General features: G+C 34.2%; 1 protein-coding gene across 11 annotated transcripts in view; it reads left to right on the forward strand.

Moving 5' to 3' along the window:
• Positions 1-15650, forward strand: part of PHF14 (PHD finger protein 14) — a 199050-nt gene that overhangs the window by 116327 nt on the left and 67073 nt on the right. The gene's annotated exons all lie outside the window — the stretch shown is intronic.

The following is a 15650-nucleotide window of genomic DNA, read 5'->3' on the forward strand; positions in this document are numbered from 1 at the left end:
TGGGGGATTGTAACATTACATAAAAGTAAGATTAAAAAAAAAGATACTTTATAATGTGCTATTTTGCATAACTATTACCATAATATTTTCTAACGTTGTAGTTAAAAATAATTAGAAAATTTAAACATGTTCATGAAGAAACTGTATATATACATTATACATACATATACATACAATTCTGGGAAAAACAAAAACCATCAGTATAATAAATGTTTGGCATATACAGATAGCCTTTTATTTTGAAGATACTGGCATACTGGATTAGAGCGTATTTGTTAATTTAACAGATTGTTTTTTAAGTATTAATGCAATATATGTTGTTTTTAATTGCTTAATAAGTGTACAAAGAAATGTTATTTTCACTCTGTTTCCTCAAAACCCTTTCCATTTGAGGTAACAGACATAGTCAATTAGTGTATAATCAGCCATACTTCTTTCTTCTAAGTGCAAACGAAATACACCCCAATATTCAGGGCATATTGGCTGGCTTCCTCCCTCTCTCCCTTTTATAGCTATTGTATGCTTTACTCTGAAATGTCCCTTATTTTTTTTTTAAACTTGAAAACACATAGTGGACTTTTTCAGTAAATATAGAACTAAACCAGTCTTTTAAATAGCAATAAAATAATACAATAAAATAAACCATAATTCATTAATATTTATCTATAAATGGAAATTCATGTTTTTTTTTGTTTGATTTCTATCTCAAATTGAGTTTGCTAGACCAAACTATATGTATCTATTACATTTTAATATATATTATTGTATCTTTCCCAATATACATAATTGTTTGAGGATGTTATTGTGTAAGTTTTTGACAATTTGGTTGATAGAAATTGACAGTTTTATTTTATTTTGTGACTGTGTTGTTGAGTATTTATTCATATATTGATTAGCCATCTGGATTTTCTCATCCATGTGTTGTCTTTCCATATCCTGTGCCTCCTTATTGAGATATTTTCTCTTTTTTTAAAGATGAGTTTATCACATATTTTTTATGTAGATTACAGGCCTTTTCTTTCAGGTATTTTGTGTGTGTGTGTTTTGCTTGCTAATGATACTTTTGGCAAAACTGAAGTTTTACTTTTTATATGTTATGATATTTATGTCTGAAGAAACTAATATGTGTTATTATGACATAACCAACTAATATCTCATACGTTACCTAGTCAGGCAGTGCATATATTTGTCTTTGCCCTTTGGATGATCTATGTGCAGTTTTGCTTGAAATATTTTTAAATACCTGCAGATACTATGTCATTTAAAAATAGTTTTATTTTATATTTTTGTATAGCATAATATAAAATGTTAGTTTGCTGTATTACTAGTATATGTCAAATTCTTTTGATTTAAAAACAATTTGTTTTCAGAGACTATTTTGTAACTTTTTATATATTGAGAATGCATAATTTCAAGCTCGTTGAAGCTTCTTTTCAATTTTGTAACTTTTTATATAATGTTTTGGACCTTATTAATAGTGTTTGGTGATTGGACCTTGAGGAAATTGAATTTGTGTTTGGTGGTTGATTACAAAGGCAAAATTATAGTTTTAATTGAAGAAGTCACTGATAAATTCTGAATTGCTAAAATCAAAGCCATTTTAATTTTCTAAGTACTCTTCATTTTTGGTCTTGTTTCAGCATTTAATAACATTGGTGATGAACATTCCTTCTTAAAGCTTTTGTTTTTCCTATTTCAGTGTTTTACTCTAGTTCCTATCAGTGGCAGAACAGTGGTTAAAATGCTTATGTCTGGGGCCCAAATTATTTGGGTTCAAATTCTCTGCCAACAGTTATTAGTTTTGACTTTGAGTAAGTTATATAATCTCTGTGCCTTCAGTTCAGTTCAGTCCCTCAGTTGTGTCCAACTCTTTGCAACCCCATGGACTGCAGCACACCAGACTTCCGTGTCCTCCACCATCTCCCAGAGCTTGCTCAAACTCATGTCCATCGAGTCGGTGATGCCATCCAACCATCTCGGCCTCTGTCATCCCCTTCTCCTCCTGCCTTCAATCTTTCCCAGCATCAGTCTTTTCTAGTGAGTCAGTTTTTTGCATCAGGTGGCCAAAGTTTTGGAGCTTCAATCCTTCCAATGAATATTCAGGACTGATTTCCTTTAGGATGGACTGGTTGGATCTCCTTTCTGTCCAAGGGACTCTCAAGAGTCTTCTCCAACACCACAGTTCAAAAGCATCAATTCTTTGGCGCTCAGCTTTCTTTATAGTTCAACTCTCACATCCATACATGACTACTGGAAAAGCCATAGCTTTGACAAGATGGACCTTTGTTGGCAAAGTAATGTCTCTGCTTTTTAATATGCTATGTAGGTTGGTCATAGCTTTTCTTCCAAGGCACAGGCATCTTTTAATTTCATGGCTGCAGTCACCATCTGCAGTGATCTCTGTGCCTTAGTTTCTTCATTTATGAACTGAGAATAGTAATTGTTTCTACCTCATAGAATTTCTGTGAGGATTAAATGAATAGAAATAGAGGTTATATGCCTTCATTAACTCCCTCTTAGTCTGTTATAGTAACCAGCACCATCAATAGTTTGAATGTCTCCAGTCTCCATCTAGTTGTCTAAAGAATTTGTTCACGTTGTACTTAAATTTGTCCAGAAGCTTCTCGTTTGTTACAAGGTAAATCCAGAGTCTAAAACATGGTCTAAGGTCTTCCACACCTGACCTCAGTCTTTTTAGTCTTCATTTCAGTTATTCACAGTTTGGGATAACCTAGTTCTCCTTCCTAAAACTTTCACTTAGTTTCATGCCATCTTGCTTCACCTTTAATTATGTTACGTTAGTCACTCAGTCGTGTCCAACTCTTTGTGACCTCATGGATTGTAGCCTTCCAGGCTCCTCTGTCCATGGGATTCTCCAGGCAAGAATATTGGAGTGGATTGCCATTTCCTTCTCCAAGGGATCTTCCCAACCTAGGGATCGAACCTAGGTCTTCCACATTGCAGGCAGATTCTTTACCATCTGAGCCACCAGGGAAGCCCCAACTTTAACTTGCTCTTATCTAAAATGATCTCCTGTTTTTCTCTGGAATGAGGATTTCTCAATCATTTATATTTAGTCTGTATGTCGTGGTCAATTCATGATTCTTAGTGTGTAAGTACCATATCTTTAAAAAATATTTTTTAATTTTTAATTGGGAGATAATTGCTTTACAATGTTGTGTTGGTTTTATTTTATTATTAGTGTAGGGCTAGACAAAACAACCAATGGAAAGGAATAAAAATTCCAGAAAAAGGCTTATGCACATAAAAAAACCTCAGTAATTGTATCTTTTTAAAATTTATTTAATTTTAATTGGAAGATAATTGTTTTATATTATTGTGTTTGTTTCTGCCATACATCAACATGAATCAGCCGTAAGTGTACTTATATCCACCCCTCTTGAACCTCCCTCCCATCTCCCAGTACCATATATTGATATTTAAGTTAATTTTAATTTTTCCAGTCCCAGGCTCCCTCCATGCTTATCACATAGTATGCCCTTTACATAGATGAAGAGAATAGAGAATCTATAGGTTTTAATTAAAGTCATTCATATTTAATATTTTAAGAGTAATATTCATCAGATATTACTGGGAACTTGGCTTAGTTAATGTCATTTTTATATACAAAATGATTCAAACCTTATTTAGATTGGGATGGTAGTTTTTGTCATACTTTAATGTAACTTATAGTAATTCCATTCATTTTTTCCTTCATGGCTGTATTGTTCTATGAGTTAAGATACTTTTAAATGCTTAAATGTGTTTTATTACCCTTCACATTCCTCTGGTGTTTCTAAGGATAGTTCCTACTTCATTGACATCTGAATTTTCTTTAATCTGAAAATATGTGTACTGTTAGTTTTTGCTAATTTTAACTGCTTGGGCAATACAGAGTCAGTTAAATTAAATCAGACTAGGTCATAATACAATTTTAGTCAGAGTAGAGGAAATAAAACTGTACTTTATTTTGTAATTTGTAACAGTCTGGATTTTCTTTCCATTTTAATCTGAAAGAAAATTATTAACAGTTTGAGAATTTCTAATTTGGCTTCCTAGGGTAATTCCATGGCAATAAAAGACACTGGTTCTTTCTTTACCTTTTTTTTTTTTTTTTTTTTTGGTTTTGTTTGCTCTGTTTTTGTTATAGGTACTTGGGTATTGTACCATAGTTCTTTGTTTCGCTCCAGTGATTGGCGTCCCAGGTGTCTTTCCCCGTGCAGTTAATCCTTTCAGTGGCTCTTTGTGACTTGGATTATGCCTAAGAGCTACCTCTCTGGCCCTTATTACTCTTGTCACTTGGTAATTAATCTCTAGATTATTTCATTCCTGTTAATATCTTCATTTGTATGTGTGTGCCTGTGTGATGTGCATAGTTACATTTATAAGACTAGCTCTAGCACTCTTTTCTGTGTTGGGTAAGAATTTTAAATATGTAATTTAAAAAGCAACTATGGATTCATTTTGATATTTGGCAAAACTAATACAGTTATGTAAAGTTTAAAAATAAAATAAAATTAAAAAAAAAGCAACTATGAATAATTTAGGAAAATTATGATGATTTCTAGAAGTTGAATGGAAACAAAAGCAAAAGTAAAAAAATAAAATATACATCTTTAAAGTCATTCAGGGTAATTACTGTTTGTAGAACATAATTCTTTAAGTTTTAACTTCTGGTAGAATACTGCTTGTTTCCTTCAGTATAACATTTAACTTTGTAAAATTATCATTGTTATTAACTTTAGAAAGAAATTTGTATTGGTTACACACACACGCAGATGAATACACACAATAGTCTGTTTTCTAAATTGACTGTTTTACAAATTGTCAAGTGATTCAAACACTGACAATTAATAAGAATAACAATATTTGTTATTTTCAGGCATTTGTTTTATCACAAGGAAATATTCAAAGAAAAGTATTTAAAGAATATTTATAGCCATATTAATAGTAGTAAAATTATCCATACTCAAAATACACAAATCCCAGAATAAAAGCAGCTTAAACATGGTATGGGAGGGGAATGATAAGTATAGCAAATTAGTAGAACAAAAAATATGTATCTTTTATAGATTACAAGATAATTACATGGGAATGAAGAAAACTATTTTAGAATATAAGTATATGCTCCTCAGTTGTTACATAACAGATACCTAGAGATTGGAAGGGAGCAAGAAATAAGCATGCTATTTTTTTTCAGTATGGTAGGATTGTGAGTAAAACATTAAAAGATTTTTACAAAATTTTAAGTTACTTACACTTTAAAATACAGTCCTAATTGACTACACACACAAAAAGGCTAATTAAATATTAAAAAAAAACATGACTATGATTAGTTGGCCTAAGCCTGGCCTAAGCCAATAAAAATCTTGTGCAGACTTTTACTGAGAAACTGCTAATTCTAGGGAAAACATATTTAAGTGAAATATAATAAATATAAAAATTCTTCCTCAAAGAAGATACTAAAAGTGGCTCAAGTAAGTTTTTTGTGCACATTTTAACTTTAGTTAGTTAAGGAACAGAATTATAAACAGAGTGAAAGTATATGTCTACTAGGATATAAATAATTCACTAATTGGTTCATATGTATATTTTTTTAACATACCTGATTATTATAAATCAGGTCCTCAGTGTTATCTGGCAGTCCTTCCGTATTTTCCTAGTCAGCTTGAACTTTCATTTCTGCGAGTACCTGTGTCCATTCTTCTCATGCTCCTTATCTCATCATCTTTTCTCTTCCTTCATATTTATCAAATGACCTTGTCTCCTGCTTCACATACAAAACAGAAACCATCAGACAGAAATCCCTAAACTTTCTGACACGGAAGCTATAACTTACTTACATCCATAGGCTTCTGTCTTCCACCACCCTTTCCTCTCTTTTCATAACAGTTTAGTAGAAGAGGTGTTCCCTTTTCCTTCTGAAACTATCATGTCTACCAGTGCCCCCTGGATCCCATTCGTCATAACTGATTATTTCCTACTCTTCTGTAATTATCTTCAATTTCTCAGTTGATTCCTTTCCTTTAGCTTTCAATTCATGGCATTCTCTTAGATATTCTATCTCTCTGGATTGTTGCTGTTGTTCAGTCGCTGAGTTATGTCCAACTCTTTGCAGCCCCATGGACTGCAGCACGCCAGGCCTCCCTGTCACTCACCATCTCCTGCAGTTTGCCCAAGTTCATGTCCGTCTCTCTAGATAGTCCTTTTGTGGACATCTCTACCTTTGCACTTGTTGCTCTTCCTAAACCTCTGTCCAAGTTTCTTTTTTTTTTTTTTTTTAATTTTATTTTATTTTTAAACTTTACATAACTGTATTAGTTTTGCCAAATATCAAAATGAATCCGCCACAGGTATACATTTTTTTTTCCATTCTACACAGTCCTTGGTGATCTCATCTTTGATGTCTTCTTTCTTTTAATTCAGAATACTCCCAAATTTTTAATTCTAGCCAGACTCTCCACTTAGTTTCTGATTGGTATAGCCAAATGCCAGCAAAACATTTTTCTGATATACTCTTTTAAAAATCTCCTCTGTATTTCTTCAAATTTTATTCCACATATTCTCTCCCTGATAAATTCCTACTTACCTTGTAACACTTGCTTTAATCTTGTTAGTGTTTTCTCTTGTTAATCCTTTCCTTAGCCTGCTCTCCTACTAATCAAGCAAAGATAGTCTGTCTGCCTTATATGTTTTATTGACCGTTTATTGCAGGCCTATATGCTAATAATGCTTGTTACTTTGTATTAAATCTCTCCTGTAGAGAGTCTTGACCCTCCATCAGACTGTGAATTTAATGGAAGAGTTATACTTTTATCTCAAGTGCCAGAATAAAACTTGGCATACTGTAATCTTTCTGTGATTGTCTGGACAGATAGTTTTTCAAAGATCATTTGGTTAGTGTGAGTTAGGCTTAGGACCCAGACTTCTTGACTTCAGTGTTCATTATCACACTGTTTCTACAGGTTCTGTTATTAACTTCTTATAATAATCCTACTCTTTATAAAGACTCTATGATAGTGCACAGTTGTGTTTTTACATGTCCTACAAACAATATTATTAGATTTAATAAAATGTTTATACTTTTTAACACTTTTATTCTAGTATCTGGACTGTTGATCATTTTAGGTTCATTTTAATTTTGGAGAATATAACTCCACCTGGATTAACTGCACAAGTCTTTTCATTGTTTAAGTACTTACTGGAAATACTAAATCTTTTGCAGTGTTCTGTCACTGTACATTGTTGAGTTTCCATATTTCCCTTTTGTGACAGCAGCTACTTTATTTTATGACATTTTATTGATTTAGTCTGGTCACTTGAATGTAAATGGTACAAAAAGTTTAATTCTTTATACATTTCTTGAGCTTTAATCTTCGCAGTCACATCTTTTTAAATTCAGCAACCATTATAGAAGAAGTATTATGTCCCATATATAAAATTGCTCACTTTGAAAACTAAGAAGTTCTAAGAAGATCTAAGAAGATCTTCTTGTTCTGATGTTTGTTTGGCCATCTTAGAAATCCCTGAAAACAATTTTTGGTAACTATGTGTGATTTATTAATATCAGATAGACATGTTATCAGAGGGCAAACTTTTAAGTCTCATTAAACCTCTTTTTTTTTTTTTTTTACTGGTAAGTAATAACTTACTCTCTATATAAATAAATATAAGCACATATGTGCATGAAATATGCATAACATTGCTTCCTTTACACCTCATTGCTTACCCTGTAGTACTCTTAGAATTAAAGTTTGAGAAATTCTCTGGCAGTCCAGTGATTAGCACTTGGTGCTTTCCTGGCTTTGGCCCAGGTTTAATCTTTGGTCAGGAAACTAAAATCCTGCAAGCCATGCAGCTTGGCCAAAAAAAAAACAAAACACAGAGTTTGATTTGCAATTAGATTGTTTTCTTCTTGAGTTTTTATTTTTATCAATTACAATTTTGATATACATTAACTTTATTAGTTAATAGATCCAGAGTTAGAACGGAGAAGGCAATGGCACCCCACTCCAGTACTTGAGCCTGTAAAACCCCATGGGCGGAGGAACCTGGTGGGCTGCAGTCCATAGGGTCGCTACAGTCGGACACGACTGAGCGACATCACTTTCACTTTTCACTTTCATGCATTGGAGAAGGAAATGGCAACCCACTCCAGTGTTCTTGCCTGGAGAATCCTAGGGACAGGGAAGCCTAGTAGGCTGCCGTCTATGGGGTCGCACAGAGTCTGACACGACTGGAGTGACTTAGCAGCAGCAGCAGCAGCAGCAGAGTTAGAAACTAGAACACAATAAGTGTTCAAAAGATTCATTTACTGTTAAATTGGATTTTTTTCCTTTAAAGCCCTGCATATTAAAGAGACAGACAAAAATTTCTTGTGATCTTTATTCCCTTGCATGTATTATGATTATCTGAAAATTAAACTGTCAATTCCAGAGTTTATTACCTGTTTCTACAACAGTGGGATTTCTTAGCAAGAATATTGGAGTGGGTTGCCATTTCCTTGTCCAGGGTCTCTTCCCAACTCAGGGATCAAACCTGCATCTCCTGCTTGTCAGGGGGATTCTTTACCTAAGATTGAACCACTGGGTTCAGTACCTACTTTCATTTGCCCAAATTGCTTGTTTTGATATTTAATTTATGTTAGGCAAGGGCATGTTGTTATTTAATCAAAGTTTGTTTTATTATACTGTTATTTTAATTCTTTGGTGAATTAAAGTGAAAATTTTAGAAAAAAAAAAAAAGAAGTGAATAACTCAGTTTCCTCAGCCTTTCTCTCAGATATACTATATCAGTTATATAATTCCTTATGACTTTCCTTTGACCCTTATCTGAATACTCCATGGTTTCTTTAAAAGTTAAGTATAAGAACTCCACAAACAATTTTTAATGAGGTACTTAATGTTTGTCTGTTTTCCTAAAATACTTTGGCAAGTTTGAGAAAAGTGAAGGTAATTATTACCTTCTAACTATACTATTAAAAAAGTGATTATGACTTAACTTTAGTATAAAATTGTTCATGCATTCTGTGTGTGTGTGTGTATATGTGTGTGTGTGTGTGTGTGTGTCATTTTTCGGTACATAGATAATACATGAAGCCCATGATCTTAAGTGTCCTAAGTGTGATCTAACCAGTTGAATACTGTGTGAATTGACAGACTGAACTACATGAAAGTAACTTTAAGTGTGTTCTCTCCAGATAATAGCAAGTGGAGGAAGTATTCTGCTTTGAATGAAACTTGTTAGGTCGTCTCTGTAGATGCTTAGTAAATCAGATGGACACAGGCCCTGCTGCACAAGGAAAATAGGCCTAGGAAGGACTAAATCAATGGGATTCAGTCACATCCAAGAGAAATTACATGTCAGTAACTTGCTTTTTAAGTGACTGAAATCTTCCAGAGCCATTTCTTTTGTCAGTTACTCATTTGAGTCAATTATTAAAGAATTTTTAAAATTGTCTGTTTATATCAAGGACCTTGTTGTGACGTGGCCTTTAAATGTAGATCATTTAAAAAGGAAAGTTGAGTTTCTTATAGTGAGTATATTAAGCACTCTGACCAAAAAAATTTTTTGATTGTGCTTTTAAAAAGCTTTCATTTGTAAAGAAATTATGGAATCTATTTCCTTCCATTTCTTTTAATAATAAGATTCCTATGTTTAGTCTCATCAAATTCATTTTCTAAACTATTCAATATTAAGGAAATTAAAATCCATTTATTTATTCATCAAATTGTCATTTTGAAGATATATAAAGGCATAAGACTTTATATGGGAATGGGGATGTTTGTAAAAGGATGAGGGAGAAATTTCCTATAAACGAAGGTGACATTTGACTTGGATCTTGAAGTATGAGCAGGTTTCAGAAGATTGTGATAAGAGGTACCAGATCCTTGAAGAGAATGAATATGTTTAAAAACATAGAGCACATCATGAGAAATGCTGGACTGGATGAAGCACAAGTTGGAATCAAGATTGGCAGGAGAAATATCAATAACTGCAGATATGCAAATGACACCACACTTATGGCAGAAAGCAAAGAAGAACCAAAGAGCCTCTTGATGAAAGTGAAAGAGGAGAGTGAAAAAGTTGGCATAAAACTCAGTGTTCAGAAAACTAAGATCATGGCATCTGGTCCCATCACTTCATGGCAAATAGATGGGGAAACAGTAGAAACAGTGTCAGACTTTATTTTGGGGGGCTCCAAAATCACTGCAGATGGTGATTGCAGCCATGAAATTGAAAGACGCTTACTTCTTGGAAGAAAGTTACAACCAACCTAGTGAAAGTGAAGTCACTCAGTTGTGTCTGACTCTTTGTGACCCCATGGACTGTAGCCCACCAGGCTTCTCCATCCATGGAATTTTCCAGGCATGAGTACTGGAGTGGGTTGCCATGACCAACCTAGACAGCATATTAAAAAGCAGAGACATTACTTTGCCAACAAAGGTCCATCTAGTCAAAGCTATGGTTTTTTCCAGTAGTCATGTATGGATGTAAGAGTTGGACTCTAAAGAAAGCTGCTGCTAAGTCTCTGCAGTCGTGTCCGACTCTGTGTGACCCCATAGATGGCAGCCCACCAGGCTCCCCATCCCTGGGATTCTCCAGGCAAGAACACTGGAGTGGGTTGCCATTTCCTTCTCCAATGCATGAAAGCTGAGCACCGAAGGATTGATGAATTTGAACTGTGGTGTTGGAGAAGACTCTTGAGAGTCCAAGGAGATCCAACTAGTCCATCCTAAAGGAAATCAGTCCTGAGTGTTCATTGGAAGGACTCATGTTGAAGCTGAAACTCCAATATTTTGGCCACCTGATATGAAGAACGGACTCATTTGAAAAGACCGTGATGCTGGTAAAGATTGGAGGTGGGAGGAGAAGGGGATGACTGAGGATGAGATGGTTGGATGGCATCACCTACTCGATGGACATGAGTTTGAGTAAACTCAGGGAGTTGGTGATGGACAGCAAGGCCTGGCATGCCGCAGTCCATGGGTCGCAAAGAGTCAGATGCAACTGAACTGAACTGAAAGACATAGAGTGGGATCCTTGGAGTCATTTGTGATGTAGATTGAAGGTAGATTGGGGCCTGGATTCATGCTAAAGATTTGGAGAGTAGGGTAAAGAAGCTGCCTGCCCATGCAAGAGACATAAGAGATGTGGGTTTGGTCCCTGGGTTGGGAAGATCCCCTGGAGGAGGGCATTGCAACTCACTCCAGTATTCTTGCTGGAGAATCCCATGGACAGAGGAGCCTGGTGGGGAGCACCCCATGGGGTCCAAAAGAGTCAGACACTACTGAGGCGACTAAGCACTTAAGTACACACAATGGGGATTCACTGAAGATCAGAGATAACAGGGAGAATAGTACTTTTATGAGGTTGATATTGTGGTGGCCTGTGTGATGAATGACCAGTTTGGGGGCCTCGAACTTAGACTGATGGAAAAATAAATGGAAAGGATTCAGTACATGCGGGGGACATAACTCCACACCAGTGTTTACAGCAGATAATTAGCCAAAAACGAGGAGGCAAGGAAGAAAGGGGTGTATTAAACCAAACTCTCCTTTTCTTTCCTTTCCCATTTTTTTGGCTGACTTACGATGTCTGCACTATTCTCTACTATGTTATTCTGTACACTTGAGCTTCTTCATTGTTTCCTCTTTTTCCCTGTCTGTGTTTCTCAGTTCCAATGAGGCCTCCTTGGATTCCACTCTGTTTGCCTTGGCTGTCCACTATTTTTTATTGCTAGTAAAACTGGTATAACTGCATTCTTTAGCTCTAATATATGTTGATTCCTCCAACTTTCTGGTTTATTCCTTGCCTGATTAAATGACCTGAACCTGAACTCCAGTCACTGAAGGAAGTCCGCCAGAATCCTCCCTGTCTGAGCAGGCCACATGTTCTCCTGCTTCTTCATTTTCTCCTGAACCCAGCTGTTCTTTGTTTTCCAAATAGCACCACTCCAAGGTTGTCTTGAACATTTGCTGAATCATTTAGGGTAAAAGGGTCTAAAATTTAAAATTGAATGCTTTATACTACTGTTCTTGGGAGTTACTTAGTCATCCCTAACACTAAGGATATTGCCTTTGTGCCTTAGACCTAGCTTTATAAAAAACAGTGGTTTAAGTTAATGTCAGTGGTTTAAGTTAATGTCTTTAGAACCAAACTGATGCTGTATAATACATCATGAAGAGATTGGATTTTAAAGAGGAAATTCAAAAATAAACTGAGTCTTGTGAAGGAAGCTATACTTGAAAGTTTTTTTTAAGAATGCTCTTCTGTTAGTAAAAATTGGGAAAGGGATGTTTAATGTTCAAAATATATGTAATTGGATAATGCAGGTAGACCAGCTGCCACTGAATCTTTCTTATTAGAATAGTATTCTGATAAAATTTGGGTTGAAAAGAAAATGTTTATTCAGTATATATTTTTTCCTTTATAACTAAGCTGATTTGATGATTTGATTAGACATGTGGAGTGGCTAACCTGCCTCACACATTTAGTATTCAATGATGACATTCATTGATTTTTCAAATCTATATTAAACCATTAAACCTTCAAGTAACTTAGTATGATTTATAAATATTTTTGTTATCTGTGTTTGAATTTTTAAATTTTCTTTCTAAAATAAATGCATTATAGACTAGTAAATTGTAAAAAAAACAGAAGCCTGAACATGGTAACCATTAATTACATAGTGAAGTGTGGTATTTCTGGAGTATGCAATTTTAGAGTAGTAAATGTTATAATTTTTATCATATATAGCAGTGAAATATTTCTCACTTCACGCATTTATTTTTCAGTAAAATTTATTTTTTGTAATTGTATACTCATTATTTATTGCAATGTGTTAATATTGTTAACTTATACATCAAAGGGGTTACTCAGTTATTTAGAAAGACTGGTATTACACCCACAGCTCTGCTACTGGTTAGATGAATGACCTTGAATTATGTTAACATTATAGTCATTTTCTCATCGATAAAATGAAGGTCTCAACCTCATGTTTTCTCAGATTTTGTAACTCATAATTTCAAAACAAATCCTATACAGTTCTGAAAAGGATCTCACTGTCAATTTGGCACTTGAGTCATCTGCTCAGTATCACTACTTAAGTAACAGGCAAAGAGCCCCTGCCAGAATAGAAGTATGTAAGTCACCCATTCCCTCTAGAGGCTGCTCTGATCACTGGCAGTTTCCTTCTCCAAGTCAGCTAAGGTATCTCTTCTTGACAATTTCAATCATTAAAATCATATAAAACAAACATTATCTAACTTCTAGTGTTAGAAACCAACTATATTGTTTTCTGATTTTTCTTTTTCTTTTTTCAAATCAAACATCCCATTTCATCTGTTCTCCTGTAACAAGGTTTTGATTTGTGCTGTTTGTATAGATTTGTATAGTTTTGGACATATGGAATAGACATAGTAATTGGAATTAGAATTTGTAGATAGGATATGAATGTTGGAGTTGATGGATTTTGAAGTCTAGATAATAAAATATAAGAAAATCATATTTTAACATTTTATTAATAATTGAACCCTAAAGTCTTTATGAACTAGAGATTAAAATAATGCTAGTGTTAATGCTTCCTATATTCCAGATCCTCTTCTCTGCTCTCTGAATGTATTATCTCATTCAGTTTTTAACAGCAGTCGTATGAGGTGTGGACATCTCCATTTTGGAGATTAGATAACTGAGGTACAGAGACATTAAGCATCATGAAGTACAACTTGTTCCAAAGATATATTGAAAGTGTGTTATATAAATTGTTATTAGAATATAGTTTCTTCCTTTCCAATACACATACTACTATAGTGTTTGATAAATCTAATATTATTCATGTTAGTTGCTGAGTGTTTAGTTTTATATTAGTTTATAGAGTATTTATTAAGGGCCAATATGCTAGTGTTTTCCATAGTTTATCTCATGTAATCCTCAAGGCAACTCCATTAGACAGATATTCATTTTACCCCCTAGTGTATGACTGAGGAAACTGAGAAGTTTTAACTTGTTCAAGACCACACAATAGGTAGAACAGGAAGTAGTAAAATTAGTTTGGAGTTTAGGCAGTCTTGAATGTGTTGTGAATGCTCTAATCGTTAGGCATCCTGCTGACCAGACAAATGCTTCTTTAGCATATTTGCCTTCTTTGGGGCAAAAGTAGATGTTTCTTCTTGGTCAGCAATTCCAACTATACAAGAAGCTTGCCTCAGGGAAACCCTTTGAAAATATTTAATTCCCTTTTTTTCCTACATTAATTTGTAAGTAAACTTATTAGAAGCACATGGAATAAATACAATGTCAAGGCTTGACCTCTGATATAAAAGACCACATAGCAGTCTTCTGTCCTAGGAAGGTAGCACACAGGGTAAGTCATTGCTTATTCTGGAAATTAAGTGAAATTTTAGAATGGAGGAATATTAGTGATAGCTTTTTAGTGTTTTCAAAGTTAAATCTAGATTTAATTAGAATTTAAAGCAGATGTTTATGATATCTAGTGTTTCTATATTCAAATTCCTATCAGTGTCGAATACATTACATCTTTGGGTTGTCTGCTAGTCTCCATTGTATTTGCATGTAGGTTCAAGTTAAATGTACTTCTGTGATAAAGGATATGGTTGCTTCCTCTTGCATTATGCTTATCTAGTAGTGCTTAACCTGTTGACAAAGCATTTCTCAGAATATCAGGTTTAGAATGTGCTTGAAGCTCATCACTTGCAGACTGAAATGCTGAGAAAAGTTAGCATATGTGACTATTCAACAAGGGAATTCAGCTCTTCCTGTCTGTTTCCTTGTTATTCAGTGAGGGACTTCTGTTCATTCTGTTTACTTCTCATATGTTGATAAGTACATTTCTCTGAAAACTATGTTTCATGTTATATTCTTTTTTTCTCGTACAATTTTGTTTTTCCTTGCTTTGGAAGTATTCAGTTTGGCATGGTAGTTCTTCAGTAGCGCTTTGTCTGTGATTGTGCCACTTTTCACTTTCTTTTTCTCAGTAGAACTTAGAAGCATTAAACACATCTCTCTAATAAATATTGAAATGAACTTTTTCTGTGATGTGTGACTAGTTGGCAATTTCACCTCATATACACAGATGTAAATATCTGAGGAGAATGATAAAATTTTGTTTACCACAATCAAAAAAGTTACCTCAAATTGCTAGGCATCTAAAATCACTCAGAAAGTTTATTGATAGGGAAATAAATACAAGAAACATTGATGAAAGTTTTGAAAATAAATACAAATGAATGACTTTTGAAAATTTGGCCAAAATTAGTGTATTTATAATCAATGACCAGGTCTTTACAATGACATGTATTGTGTCACTTGTTGCACAGGTCTACTCAAATAGCTAGTTATGGATATACTTTTCATAATTGTAACAAAGCATTTCCAATATAGTCTTTAATAAAAAAAGGCAGTGGAGGCTCAGGGAGTAAGAATCTGAAAATTTCCTCCCTGAGACTCTCTACTTGAGTAGAACCAGTCCTGTACTGTACTGATTACGTGTACTTGTTTTTAGCATAGTTGCATGCTTTCTCAAACATTATTAAATTGCTATATTTGATGAGAAGATAGCAAACTGCTATTTTTAAAACATTTGTTGATTGAACTACATATTTGCTTCTATAAATGCAAGCCCCTCATCA

The sequence above is a fragment of the Bubalus kerabau genome, chromosome 8, assembly GCF_029407905.1.
Source record: "Bubalus kerabau isolate K-KA32 ecotype Philippines breed swamp buffalo chromosome 8, PCC_UOA_SB_1v2, whole genome shotgun sequence".
Classification (NCBI taxonomy): Eukaryota; Metazoa; Chordata; class Mammalia; order Artiodactyla; family Bovidae; genus Bubalus; species Bubalus kerabau.